Here is a 14,258-nt window from a genome sequence, read left to right as displayed (position 1 = left end):
GAGCTATTTCCAGGAAAGCTGGAACCTAGATGGGATGGCCCTTACAAGATAGTTAGGATAGGTAAAAATAAGTCCACTGCTTTATTAGTTGATCTACAAGGAATGGAATTTAAAAATAAGGTTAATCTTAATAAGATTAAACCTTATTATTTTTGAGTATGCTAACGCGCTAAATGCATTGCAGGTCCATGCTGGGGTTGATTTGAGACCTGCAAGAGATCTTAAACTAGTTGATGGGGCGGTTAATTCCTTATTTGGAGAACCCATATCTAGAGCAAAGATATCATCAAGGGAACCTAATCTGGTGGAGCAAAGGGTACAAAAGTGATTGAGCAAGAATATGGTACGTTTGTGTGGGAGATTATGGTTTTTTGCCATCACTATTTACAAATCCTGACAAGCATCCTTGTTGAGTTTAATGAAGAAGGTGGGATGGAGCCCTCAGCTCATCCTCTAAATATGTTGAATTTTGATTATCATAATTACGAATAGGGGGAGTTCTTGATGGCTGACTATGTAAACCCATTGTGGACATACACGTTATACTTTGATGGAGCGTCCAGGGGCCCTAATAAAAAAGGGAGTGTTAGAGTAGTTATCTGAGATCCCCGACATAGAGTTACAATGAAATTAGTTGCTTATCTCAGGGTAGGATTTACTAACAATATGGCAGAGTTTAAATCCTTGATTATGGGACTTAATGTTGTCAAGAAAGGTGGTATTTGGCGTTTGTCAGTAAAAGGGGATTCCTATCTGATTGTAAATCAATTAAATGGGACATACATGGTTCGGAATCCTATCCTCCATATGTATCATCGAACTACTTTAACCCTACTTGATGAATTTGAGAGCGTCTCTCTTCAGCTGATTCCACATTATTGGAATCAGTTTGTGGATTCCTTAGAAAATTTTGCTTATGAGGAGGACATCTTCTTCAACTGTGGTCCTAGTCCGGATGTTGTTATTGATAATGAGACATGACCTGGTCACTTGTGGGGAGTTTTATCAGACCACGTGTTATATGGGAGGTGATGGTTGATATGTGCAATGCAAAGAGTAGCTGAGACCCATCTACCACTACTATCTTGGACCCATAGGTTGGTCAAATGACATGTTATGCGTACGCCTCTTGCTATATATGCAGGAGGGATGGGTCACAACTTGATGCATTTAGTCTAGGGATGTGATCCCTAATTTTTCCCCTTGGAATAGAGCGTATTTTGGTATATCTTCTTTCTTCCAAGGCGGGATCTATATGTGTTGTTCTATTTGATTTCATTAGACCAAAAGGGCTAGTCAGTTTTATAGTTTAAGGTTTGATTTCTTTAGGCCAAGAGTGCCAGTTAGTTTTGGAGTGAAATGTGCTATTTCTTTAGGCCCAGAGGGCCCTATGTCTGTTTGGTGTAGGTATATTTAATGGTTTGCTATTTTAGTGATTGAACCATACAGGTTGACAAAGTCGCTGGCGAGAGCCTTTGCTGCAAAGAAGCTTCTTGTGGCCATTCCAGGTGGTTTTGTCTCCTTTCCGAGTCTTTTTCCCTTAAGCAGTAATGATGTATGTGTCTGTAAGGGGTATTTTCTTTTTTTTTTGTTAGGGACTGACGATCAAGGCATGAAGTCCCAGGTCTAGGTTCTGTATGTCTGTGGTAGGTTTGAGTAGTGATTGCCTCCTGCAAAGGCATTATCAAGCACTGAAAGACCTATTTTAGATAGCAATCCTAGTGACCCTGTTCTGTTGACCTGCTAGGTGTCCGTTCTTGGAGTTTTTGTTAGTGTGAGGCAGTTAGAGAAGCCTATTAAAACTAATACCAAGGAAAAAAACCTAAATATCCAAACGAAAATATATGAGAATACGGAGGTGTGTAAAAAGGAGTTCTAACCCCTACAAAAATAGAGAAGTAAGCAAAATCTTTAAGCAGTTGTTTATCGCCTTGCGAAGGCCTGGTAGGTTCCTGGGGATGACGAGACAAGACCCAGGGCCGATGCCTTGTCTTCCTAGGGGTGGCAACTAGCTAAAACAACAACGTAAATAAAATAAGGTCGGAGCGAAAATAAAAGTGAGAGTTAAAAAAGGATTAAGTGTTACCTTGCGAGGGCTTGGTAGGTTCTTGGGTACCAAAACAGGACTTGAGGCCGATGCCCTATTCTCCTTGGGTCACTACGCTCAACTTCCTCCTTTTTACACGCCCAAGTATGGAAAATGTTCTAAAAGGGAAAAATGTGCTAATAGGAAGTATTTCTTGATCAGGCTTTAGGAGTCCTCGCTTGGTAGGAGTTCCTAGTTGAGATGTCCTTGGTTAGGTAGGTAGTTCAGACCACCACTTAGGATGACCTCTTTGATAGTTCTTTGTTGCTTGGTTGTGTTGGAACAATTGGTTAATGACTAGCTTTGGGCTTTGTGTTAGATTTTGCTAGGCCTACTCCTCGTGGATTTCATACCTTGGTTTTATCAAGGGGTAGGGTGAGAGTTGTGATGTGTTTTATTATGTATCTATTTTGTATCAGCTTGATGCTCTTCGTGGTTGTGATGTGTTTTATTATGAGAGTTGTGATGTGTTTTATTATGTATCTATTTTGTATAGCTTGATGCTCTTCGTGGTTGTGTGTATGTGCAGATTTGTTTGTGGGATTCAATGGGTTGAGTCACCCTATCTTATGGTTGCCAATGACAGATGATTTTTGATGCCGAGAAGTGCTTAAAAATAGCCAAAAAATCCAGATTTTAGGGAAAAAATAGACTTCGTCAAAGGCGGCAGCTACAATTAGTATGATTTTAAGTGACAAAGCCCCAAAAGTGCTTTAAAGACCCACCGAGCGACGGTTGGGAAATTTTCATAATTTCTCGGCATGTCAGATGAGACTCCAAGAAATATTCCATAGTGGGGGACTTTGAGGCGGACACCCAAAATTTTTTAGACCTCAAAACCGATGCCAAACGCGGAAATGGGGATGCCCGGGAAGGCCAAGGGCCAAAGGAACCAAGTATAAATGGACTTAGGGGTGTGACGCTTAGAGGCTCCCTTTGGGGGGGCCCCAAATCGATTTCGTGGGGGGGACCCAATTTTTTCACGTAGGGAAAAAAAATTGATGCCATGAAGAGAGGGCGATGATTTATGGGAGGGGGGCTATGGGAGCTTCAAAGCACCCCCCCGAATAGATTACATACATGATCTTCCTCTTCTCTATGCTCTCTATCACCACCTTCGGAATTTGAAATGGCTGCCCAGATTAGAAGATAAGTAACCAGTATTTCTCTCTCCTCCCTCTCTCTCCCCTTAAGGGGCAGTTCATGCCCATGAAGAAGAATCAGGAAGACCGATTGAAGAATGTTTGCCCGGCATGAACCAGATTGCTCTAAGATCAAGAGGAGGCTAAGAGGAGATGTTTAGCATTGAAAATTTGCTGTTGGATGGTCCATTGGCAACCCGAAAAAATCAAATACAAAACCCGCAACACGCAAATAAGCGGTATGCCTCATTTTTATAAAGGAAATTTTCTTCTTGTTGATATTTGATGGTCTAAATGAAATTCATATGGAACAAAAATTTATTTGAGGAGAGAATCATAAAGTGGACTCTACTATCTCCAAAAAGGAGGAGACAAGAATACCATATTCCTGCACACATGGCAAAATCTCTTTGGCCCTTTCCTTAATCCCACGATTAACAAAAGTGTATTTTTTGAAGCGTTTTTGGCCCTAATGTTGATGTGTAGGGTCAATTACCCCAAAATGGCAATAGGAAATGCACTTCAATGACTTGTAGTGCAACCAAATTTTACTGAAAATTTATAGCAATAAACACTATTGCATTCTCGGACAATACATGTGCTTTGTTCCCAAGTATGTGTATGAGACATACATATATTTGACCACTTGTACTTGTCCAATTTAGAGCTTAGATAGCTCCAACAACAACCAGTATATTTCTGCTCTATTTTGCAGCAAATTAAGCATACATTTGATGAGTTTAGACCAGCTCAATACTATCAAACTCTAGTGGTTGCTCCACTTGTTAGACCAATTTTAGGCTAATTTTCAACTGTCGATCAAACCTTGCTGAATAGTCAAAGTGTTTTTCAACTACAAAAAATTGGTGCATTCTTCCATTGCTATCCACATTGATTTCTGGTCCTCTTAATCTCTAAAGCATTCATCCATACATGCTCAAAATGTTACAGAGATTATACACTTCCTTGTCAACCACATAACCAATGATCTGGCATTACATTGTCCACTTTGGCGACAATCCACACTAATTTGGAAGCTCTTGGTGCTATCCACACTGGGAAGAATGAGCATGTTTCTGCTGCTCTAGTTTATAGCTCCTTAGTTTGCATATTTCAACTTAGTCACACAAGTCATTAGTATGCTTCTTGACAAGAGAGGAAGGTCCATCCATAACATTCAAGGTGAGTCTTTGCCTACATAAGAGAGGCATTTGAATAATCAGCATTCATGGAGCTTGATTCTCTCCAGACCTGCATCTTGAAGTATTGCTTGGGTAACTCTGAATCACCATTAACCCCCTTTAGATGCCGCCTCAATAGGCCTTGTACAATAGTTGCACTGGACCAAGGTCACAGAGCTTCCTGGAGCACAATGGATCTGATATCATGAAACAAAACACAAAGAGAGAGAGAGAGAGAGAGAGAGAGAGAGAGAGAGAGAGGGAGAGAGGGAGAGAGAGAGAGAGAGAGAGAGAGAGAGAGAGAGGTTAGGCAACAAGGAGAGTAGCCATGCTCCCTATCAAACATCCATTATCTTCCACACTCTAACTTGTGTACATACAACCAAACATAGAAAAGTAAAGTAACCTAGATGTAACCGTGGTTGAGTCAGTGTGACCCAAACGTTATTCAACTAAGAGAACCAAACCAAACCAAACCAAAGGTACATATGCTTGAATCTCAACATCTTCTAGCTATACCCTTTACTTTCTTTGTTGATCATCATTAAGCATTGCTTTATCTTGTGAACAAACCCTGTGCAATAGAATGCATTGCTCGATGGTTACTTCTGCTAATTAGAATTTGACTTCTATGTGGTAGTATGCAAGGGCAAGAAATATTACGTGGTCGACCATATCTCTCACACAACCATAGGAGAAGCGGATGGACAAGGCATTGTAGATTACCTATCTGATACACATCTATTTAGAATGTCTTGTGAAAGAGATATGTTTAGAGAAGACCTTACATCTTATTGGGTAGATGACATAGCTCACATCCTAGAACATGGATTGCCTGAACATCCAATTGAGAAGGCTAGGCTTAAACATCTCATTTTGAGGATTCAACACTATCAATTGATTGTCGTTCAACTCTACCAATTAGGATAGGATGGACCATTGAGGAGATGTGTTTGTGAGCATAAGATGCATGATGTCTTGTAGAAGCTCATGGTGGAATTGTTAGAGGATACTTCAACAGGGACACTATAGCATGAAAGATGCTCCAATCCCAATTGTGGTGGCCTATACTATTTCGTGATGCAGCTCAGTTTGTGAAGCACTGTGATGAGTGCCAAAACAAACCAAAGTTTCTATTCACATGGAGAAGATGGAGTTGACCCCAGTAATAGCACACCAACCATTTGAAAAATGGAGGATTGATTTTATTGGTCCATTTAGTCTTTTAGCACAATACTCACAAGCAAGGTACATAATCGTAGCTACATTCTATCTCACCAAGTGGGCTAAAGCTCAAGCAACTTGAAAAAATGACACTAGGACCACTGCCAAATTTCTTTGGGAGCAACTGATCTCATGGTTCAAATGTCCCATAGAATTACTCAATGATCAAGGCATGCACTTCAACAAATGAAGTAATTTCCCACTTGCTAACCAAGGTGGTCTCTGCCTCTCCAACAATGACTAGGACAATAAGCTAATGGCAACATTATGGGCTTACATGACAACATATAAAATGGCCATAGGACAAACGCTATTCAAGCTTATCTATGGAACAAAATCAATCTTTCTAGTGGTGTTCTTCATTCCAAGATTGAGGATAGGCACCCAAGAGAGATGGGATGGCAAGGAAGCATGGACAAATTGCTTAGTCAAACTAGAATGCCTATCTAAAACCTAGCTCATTGCAACCCATGCCCTATTCTATGAAAAATCATGATGTAAGAGTTGGTTTGCCAAGCATGTCAAACAACATGGCTTTGAATGAGAAGACTTAGCGTTGTTGTACTCTATAAAGGGTCATAAACAAAAGATGAAGTTTAGAGTTTTGGGACCTTTCAAAGTCCACAACATTAGTAGAACACGCAACATGGAGCTTGAAACCCTCGAAGAAGAGGGTATAGGATTTTTCAATGGTAGTCGCATCAAGAAGTACTACCCTCCATCACACCCACTACACAAGCCTCTAATGATAACACCACCCATGAATATTAGAGTGGCAACAATCACAAGCATGGAGGATGAGGATGAAGAAAAAGTAGCACCATTCTACTTGTGCATAATAGTAAACACCCAAAAGGTATATACCTTTGATGCATTAATCAACGAGGGAGCTGACATTAACGTCCTCACATATGATCATTAGACCCTCATTGGTCAACCTCAAGTGCAACTGCCAAACTTAGCCCATTTGGCGGCAGCCCTATCCACTATTAGGGAAGTGAAGAGTAATGGTTTCTATCAAGACTCGGAGCCTGCTAATCATCTTTAATGTACTGCCTAACAAAAAAAGGTTTTGGAAAGGAATCACTTTTGGATCGCACTTTCAAGAAACTGACTCATTGCAATGTTGTCTATGTCTCTTAGTGCATCCACCTTTCCATAGAGAATGCTAGGATAGTCATGGCTTTCAACAAGGGCATGTTGGATTCACCAAAGCCCATAGCACCACCGATAGTTAAACCCAGTGTCATCCCTAAGGAGGTGGTAGTGAACCCGCACATACATCTAGTGGGAAATACTTGCAACTCTTGAAATCCCCGACCAAACTTGTAATTTAGATAACCAAGTGGGTTTCCAAATGAAAATTGCAACCTACCAACAAGGGCACATCCATAAGATTTTATGGCTCTCGTATCCCATACACCAAAACCAAGAGAAAAAGTTAGCCTTACACGAATAGGCAAAGGACCAAACGACGATGGGTGCCAAAAGCCCTATTATGAATGCTTGGTCCTAGGCCTTCTTGAAGAACACGTAGCAAATGATGCATGCTTTTTGCCTTGTTCTTGGGAGGAATTTGAATTCATATTCACAGGAACTTCCATGATCACAAAGGAGTTGGTTTCCACTAAAATTTCCTGAGAAAAAATCTTAAACTAATGGCTAAACACATCCTTTAAGAAAAGCAAAGTTCTAATGTTGCCCAATGAATTGGATGAGATGAAAAAGCTAGCTGAGTCTGAGTCCAATTTCCTATGAAAATGGTACTCTCTTCGCATCCAATGGGAACGTGTGGGTTTTCAAATTATGACCAATGCAAAGATGCACCATTAAGACTTCTGAATATGACCCCACCTACATGGCCCCAACTTCATTTAAAGTATTGGCTTTGACACGAAACAGACCATTGGAGGACAATGTCATGTTGAATCCATACTTATATAGGATCTTGACAAAGGAAGAACTTCATGTTGCTAGCAGAATGAATTCAAGTGATCTCTTGACCAAATACTTGACCTATATCACACATGTGGGCTTTCGCCCACAAGACATGGACCTCCAGACTACATTGAAGTATAACCCAAACTTCTATGATTGGCTCTTGAAACACTAGAGTCCATCAAGAGCATCCCAAATGCCCTTATCCCTTCATTCTCAAATCCTAGGAAGGATCCTTATTGTTCCAAGAAGGGAGGGAGTAAAGTGAAAAGTGAATATGGATTGAAATATGATTGAACTCCAAAAAGAAAGATGAATTGAATTCTCATTCAGTGAAAAATTATGCATAAAGTTCTTGCGTGAAATCTATAGATTGTTGATATGGAAAAAGAAATTATTCCTTGGTTTATAAATTTCACTATTTGATAATGTTTCCTTATAATTACTTTGATGTTAAGTAAAAAATTTCCTTCAAGAGAGCTCATTATGAGATGTTGTGTTATGCTAGGGATCCAAATGGCAGGACTACCATTTGCCAAAGAAGAACGAAACAAATATCACCTAACCACGGAAATACATGTGTTTAACCAGTTACGATACTGAAGCATACACAACTTCTTGGAAGAGGTCGTGGCAAAACTGAGGATGCGGCTAGGAAAATTGTTGAGCAATGAAATCTAGCCAAGTACCTAGAGGAGTTCAGCCAACAAATAGATCACAACAAGTGCGCAGAGCTCCTTAGATCCTTTGATGCTAGGAAGAACTGCAGTACAGTGATGACGATCAAACAAGGAGACAAAACCAAGAGTGTGGAAGTTGTGCTCAACTTAGAGTTGGTTGAGAAATCTCTAGGGTTCATGAACAAGATAGAAAAGAGGCCAAAAAGAGATGTATATGGCATGTCAAGGATGAATAAGTAGCAAGTATACACAAATGATGGAATCAACAGCAGAGACTACTATCAGGTTGCAAGCCAAGATGGTGCATGCCCTCTTTTTGAGCCAAAGGTACAATGCACTCAAAATATAATAGGGGTCCTAGATAATATAAACCTAAACTCCTATGTCTGAACAACAATCTAGGCATAGGGTAAGGTAGTGGTGTTAGCCCTAAGAGCTACGGGTGGAGAATCCACAACGCAACAAGGGCAGAGTCAAAAAATAAAAAAAACTCACATCCAGGTCATCAAATGTGGGTTTCAAAGTCCTAACAACACTAATCCAAGAGGTTGTGGGGGAGATGGATAGAGAAGAGGAAGGGGAGAAAACACTAGAACAATTCCCGATCCATGAGCTCCACTCACCCATTCTAGTGAGCCCTCTCATCTCGTACTCTACAGGGAACCTTGGGGAAGAAGAAGCTAACAGGGTTCAACAATAATAAGTGGAGCAAGCAGCTAATAAAAGGAAAGCTAACCATCAACCTCAACAACCAAGAACCTCAAGTGAGAGAATGGTGAGCGAGCAGGGGTAGCAAGGCTCAACACCATCTAGCTAGGGGGACACGCAAAGAATCATGTTGAAGATTCCCATCATGAGAACCAGATCCACCCCACTGAAGAAAGTAGAGAATTGTAGAGGGTTGAATAAGTGTCAAGGAAGCTTGAAGAGAAATGTAAAAAGAAACAAGAAGATAAGGGAGAAATCTTAAGATGAGAGGAGGAGGAGGAGCAAGTGGCCCTTGCTATAAGAAGATTAGTGGAACAACACTCTTGAACTCAAGAGCTAGCCATGATGACCCCAACACATGAAGATGTACCTAGAACAAGTGCTATTGTAGAGGAGGCTAAGCAAAGACGAGTGGTAGAAGGGAAGATAAAGGCCCCCATATGTGAAATACCACTAGTCATGGCCACCACAACCACCCCAATACAAGGAACCACCACAAAAGTGGTGGTTAATGAAAGTAACGTGATGGCATGGGTGCAATACCTATTGGGAAAAGTACATGAGTTGGCACCAACAGCATCAGAAGGAGCCCCAATGGTAGGAGCCAAAAGACCAATAGCAACAGATGTAGAATCTTGCCAAGGTCTGAAGGTGCCAAGACTTGAGGTATCCACCACTTTGGTATTATCGGCAATGCACAACACAGAAGAATATGATGAGCTAGTGAAGGAGCTCTAGAGCTAGTGTGAGAGGATGAATGAGGAAAGAAAAGCTGTGCTCACCAAGCTAGAGGTAGAAAAGGAGGCTTTTGTAGCCTTTTGATTGGAAAAAACAAGGCAAATGATGATATACACCAAGGAGATGATAGCTCTAAAAGAGGCCTTGAAGGCAAGATAGGGTGAAAAAACTGAAGGACTTGTACAAAGAAGAAGAAAGGGAAATCTGCATGGCTTTAGAACAATTTATGCCTTAAACTATAAGGAAAATAAATGTCTGGAGTTAGAAAACAAGAAGTTGATGAGGCAGAGAAGTTGAGACAAGAGCTGCATGCTATAAAGATGCAAAAACATGAAGAGGCCATGAAGAAAATGGTAGAGCTACATAATCAACTCCATGTAGCACTCCATGAGTAGGCCATCCTAAGGGAGCAAGTGGAATGCCATGGCTGAGACAAAGAAAGGATGCTTGAAATATGGAAGGAGCAAGAGAAAATGGTAACTACCCTCTCACAAGAATAGAACCAAAGCCTTGAATGGATGAAAGAGAGAGTAGAAGGATAGGAAAAAAGAAACGAGGCTTGAATCAAAGATTTAATAAAGCACTTGGAATTATCAGAAAGTGAGTGCATAGTTGCTAAAGGAAAAGCAGAGGTGCTAGAGATGGGGATGCTGGCACAGCAAGAGGCCTTCTTGAACATAGTGCTACATGTCACTTAAGCTGAAGGAGAAGAGACAATTGTAGGGCTTAAAAGAAAATTATAACTCACAAGGAGAGCATTGAGATATGAGCTCCATGAAAAGATACCCAGAGCCAGCACCAAGCTAAGAATAGAAGAGCAAAGGGAACATCTAGTCAAAGGTAGGGTTGTCTAGACAAGAGCTTGTTTGACCTGCTAGGTTTTTAAGAACAAGAGTAACAAGTACAACCCCCACTTAGGACCCTGTAGAGCCAAATATGGAAGAAGGGCCCAATTTTGAGGTAGATTGATGAGGAAGAGTAGCCAAGCCCACCTCCACAACCTGAATCACAAGAAAAAATTCATAACAAAGACCCTGCTACCCCAAAAAGGACTGTGAAAATGAGGTGCAGAAAAAGGGAGTTGGCAAAGCTATCACATAGGAATCTTAGTGCCAAACCTCAATGCCTAAAGTTCCTATCCCTCAACATGAAGAATACTTACAAGTCAATTGGGTAGAAGAATTGTCCCTCTGGGAGCAGTATGGAATCCATTGCAATCCTTTCGAGTTCACCTTCTCCTACCCCCGATCACTTGATCGAGTCCTATCACCGGCAAGGGTGGTGGAGGAGGTGATCAAGCTCTCAATGCAGCTGGGAAAGATGTGGCTAGAGAAAAGAGCAAGACACCAAACATTGTGACAGAGGGAACCCACAAGATATTGGGAAGACAAAGTGGTGGAGGAGCCTAGAATAGTCGAGGGCTATGAATCCCAACCAAAATGGAGACAGAATATATGGGATGGTAGTATGGATGCATGGATGGCCTTCTACAACACTTTTTCATATGAAATGGATAATCTAATCTACATGCCCTACCCAAGAAGACACAAAGTAGATTTTGATTCAAAGGTGCATGGAAGGTACAATTTCCCTTAAATTTACAATATTAATGTTGTGACCCCTAAGTACATGATCTTCACAGAAAAATATATTCGACCATCTATCGCTCACTTACTCAAGGAATCCTCTTCACGTCCAGGTCTGGCATTTATTACCACTTGTAACTATCTACACCTCCTAAGGATACTTCTTAAACAAAATCCAGTAGAGAAAGAGTGACTACCGTTCCTCTTTTTTGATATAAACATGGGCATATATAGTTGTGCTATGACTAGGCTCATGATGACAGCTACCTTATTGTTGCTAGCTTTTTGTATGAACCTCCTAGAGGACATGAGCGATAGTTTATTCACAAGGTGTAACCACCCACTTTTGTCCACCATCTCTTTAAACATGAGGGTTAACTTAAAAACTATACGTTGAGCCGATCCTTCCTAAGTAGGTCACTTAGACCTCCACCCAGCTTTGCCCCTGTAGGAGAATAGGATGCAACATAGCATCATCCCTTGTAGCTTATTTATATTATATATTTAAAAAAATAAAAAGATAAAGAAAAGAAGAAAAGCAAAAGAAGAAGAAGAAGAGAGAAAGAATGAAGAAAAGGGAGAGAGGGAGAAAAAGAAAAGAAAAAAACATAAATTGTCTCATTTGTGATGTATAAGTGCCACGAACATTGCATTTAGGAATCAATAAATCACTAGCACCTCCCCACAATCATGCACAACACCTCCCCCTTCCATGAATTGGGTCCTCAAGTGTGGGATAACACCTCAACTTGCATGTGTCTCCTCCTTCTTCCCTTCTCTTTTCTCGCACGTGTGGCTATGGAGCTTGGAGCTTGGAGCTTGGAGCTTGGAGATGGAGCTTACTTGAGCGAGTGCCTTGAATCGTGGAGCCATCATTTAAGGATTCAAGGAAGAGGACTACAATGATTGAATTCAACAGTAAGCTCACTACATCCTTGTGTGAGAGTGTGCATAGCTATGTGAGAGGTAGCCATTGCCACCCACTTGAAATGCTTGATTTCATATGTGGTCTATAAGGTCTTAGTGGTTACTAGTGATAATGAGACAATAGCTTACTTGAGCGAGTGCCTTGAATCGTGGAGCCATCATTTAAGGATTCAAGGAAGAGGACTACAATGATTGAATTCAATAGTAAGCTCACTACATCCTTGTGTGAGAGTGTGCATAGCTATGTGAGAGGTAGCCATTGCCACCCACTTGAAACACTTGATTTCATATGTGGTCTATAGGTTCTTAGTGGTTAGTAATGATTGAATTCAACAGTAAGCTCACTACATCCTTGTGTGAGAGTGTGCATAGCTATGTGAGAGGTAGCCATTTCCGCCCACTTGAAATGCTTGATTTCATATGTGGTCTATAGGGTCTTAGTGGTTACTAGTGATAACGAGACAATAGCTTCCTCTTGCATCATGTACAATGTGTGTTTGGCATAGCAGCTCAAGCAAGTCCCCCCACCACATGATTCTTGACATAACCTTGACTCTTTTATACTTCTCTTAGCTATATCCATGGTCCTTTGAATCTTATGACAATACTTGAAAGGTTAGAACAACATTAAATTTCATCATGAATGATACCTATGAAAAATTCTTACCTTTTACGTTGAATAAGGGGAGTGACTTTCTCTAATACGTTCTCAACACCATGGTTGCCTATGCATAAGTGGAAACCCCCTCAATTATTTCCATGACCAAGTCATTTTATATCAAGATCTAGAATGGCCTTTTGCTTCACCAAGGCATCTACAAGTTTATATGTCCTTTGTGCATACCCCATTAGAGATAGGGTGATTGTGACACTCTTGGCATATGACATAGCCTAGTGGTATTGTCCCTATTAGCAGGATGGCAATAGTATATGCAACATTCACAAACAAGCAAGCACTACAGGATAGTGGAACAATGAAAATACACCAAAGTCCCATTACCTTGCATCAAAATGCCAATAGCAAATGGTTGCCTTAGCTTTCCCTTCTATTATGTTTGATTTATTGCTTAGTGTGTCCATACTATGGGAACTCCAAATTCAAATATATCAAATGTTCTACATAAAAGCTACGTCACACCAACCTTCAAAGTTATATTTGGTGCAAGCTTTGTACTCCACCCAAACTTGACCATCATATCTTTGCTCCATTCTCGACATTGGCTTGCCATTTGGGGATACAAGCATCTCAAAGACAGTCTCCATCATATTGAGAAGGCAATTCATCATAATAGTGGAGGCATTCATCATTGCAATAAGTAAACAATAATTCAAAGGCAACCTTTTGAGAAAAATGAGTATACTAGTATACTTTCCCTCCATAGAGCCACCTTACCAAGTGCTAGAATACTCAAATTTTGCATACTTTCTAGGTTTCCATGCACCAATACATCTTGTATCTAGTCTATAATTTCTATCTTCAATCTTTCAAGTGCTTTCTTGCTTGTGTTAGTGCTTGTTTCTCAATTTTATGGGTCCAAATATTCAAGTGTGAGTGCTTGCTTCCATGTGGTTCCATGTTTTGTGGGGTAATGTGAATGACAACAATGAAAGCATCAATGCTTGCTTGCTTGGTCCTATGTTTTGTGACTAGTCTAGAGAGTTTAAAGTAATCTAAATCTAAAGCGATCTCAACTTGAAGTGATCAAAGTATGAAGTTGAGCAAGGAGGTCACTTGAGCATCAGTGAAAGCACATGTGCTTGCTCCGTTGGCCTTGAGTGTTTTGGACACAAGTGGCACAACTAATTGTGTGTGTGTAGAGCTCACTTAAGCATTAGTGAAAGCACTAGTGCTTTGATACATGGCTCTTTGTTGAATTCCAAAGTGATAAGTCAAAGCAGTGTTTTTCATATAATGTTTTGACACACACTCTGTCTAACCAAGTAAGTTCTTCTAGCTTTTTTCTTTTGAACACTTGAAGAGCAAGCTCGTGATCAAGCATGGGAGCCCCACCATCAAACAAAGCACCAAACTCTTGAAGATCATACCC

Source organism: Lygodium microphyllum, chromosome 2, assembly GCF_053477565.2.
Source record: "Lygodium microphyllum isolate KBCC chromosome 2, Lygodium_microphyllum_v1.1.10, whole genome shotgun sequence".
Taxonomy (NCBI): domain Eukaryota; kingdom Viridiplantae; phylum Streptophyta; class Polypodiopsida; order Schizaeales; family Lygodiaceae; genus Lygodium; species Lygodium microphyllum.
This window is presented reverse-complemented; position numbering follows the sequence as displayed.